Source organism: Acyrthosiphon pisum, chromosome X (assembly GCF_005508785.2).
Source record: "Acyrthosiphon pisum isolate AL4f chromosome X, pea_aphid_22Mar2018_4r6ur, whole genome shotgun sequence".
NCBI lineage: Eukaryota > Metazoa > Arthropoda > Insecta > Hemiptera > Aphididae > Acyrthosiphon > Acyrthosiphon pisum.
In genome coordinates this window covers 85,034,618-85,035,831 of record NC_042493.1, presented here as the reverse complement: position 1 = coordinate 85,035,831, position 1,214 = coordinate 85,034,618, and the positions used below count along the sequence as shown (strand labels likewise).

At 26.9% G+C, this 1,214-nt stretch overlaps 1 non-coding gene across 1 annotated transcript; it reads right to left on the bottom strand.

Moving 5' to 3' along the window:
• Nucleotides 1-616: 616 nt before the first annotated feature.
• TRNAK-UUU lies at nucleotides 617-689 on the bottom strand. The gene has a single exon. It is a non-coding gene; the product is annotated as a tRNA-Lys (tRNA).
• Nucleotides 690-1,214: the final 525 nt, after the last annotated feature.

Genomic DNA, 1,214 nt, shown 5'->3' with positions numbered 1-1,214 from the left:
CAATATTAAATATATTAAATATTTAAATCAGTGTAATAGATAGAAGTGTAATACCGATTCTTCGATGATATGCGCTACTATTATATGCGCTACTCATTTACAGCTGAATTCAATATCAATCAAATGTATTTGAGTAAAGTATGTTTAAAATACTAAAATAATCCATTAACAATATGTCCGTATGCTATTATAATATATTAATAGTACTATATAGTTCTGTGGACTGTGAAAATGGATGAAATTATTCGTTCAATAAATACGTTGTAGGTAGAAAACATTAATTGTTGTCCATAATACGATATATTTCTTTAATATGGTGATAAACCATACCTGATAACTATTAAACTGAAATATTATGTAGCCTATAATGGTGCCAATGTTGGAATGAATAAATTAAATAATACATTTTCTCCATTGCTATAGGCCTATAGATAATAAAAGTAACATAAGAAGTGATAATATTTAATTAAGATGTCTTTATATAATAATGTCTTTAAAGAAAAATCTAAGGACTAAAAATAAATAGTACGTTAGGTCAATTTGATAATTTGTTATTTATTATAAAATATTTAAATTTAAATAAAAAAATTTGAAAAAAAAGTGCAAAAAAACATTTCGCCCGGTCAGGGACTCGAACCCTGGACCCTTAGGTTAAAAGCCTAATGCTCTACCGACTGAGCTAACCGGGCTTATGAGAATTATTGATCATTTAGCTCATATTCAATAAAACTGGCGCCGGATTTTGAATTTTGGAGTCTAGATCCAAAAAAGATTGTCAAACCGTTTTTTTTTATAAGTATTTTAAGTTCAAATATTAACAAAATTTATAAAATTCTCGAAAATCATCATAATATTATTCATATTGGTTATTATACCTAATGATTATAATAAGTTATTATATCATGGAATTCAAAATTAACATATCCATTAGGCCCGTTTCACATGGACGCGTATCATACGCGACGTATCGTACGATATGCGTCCATGTGAAACGGGCCTTACAGTGACACTTTTAATGTACAGCACAGCGTTAGTGGCGTTAACCACTTATAAAATTAAATATCCAGATATTATTGTTGACTATTGTATACGGAAATGTAATCAATTTTTCAAGTATATTATTATGTACATTTTTTTTAAATTAAATGGTAATATGAAAATAATATTAATTCAACTTACTGGCTACCATCTTAATAATAACAATATAAATATAT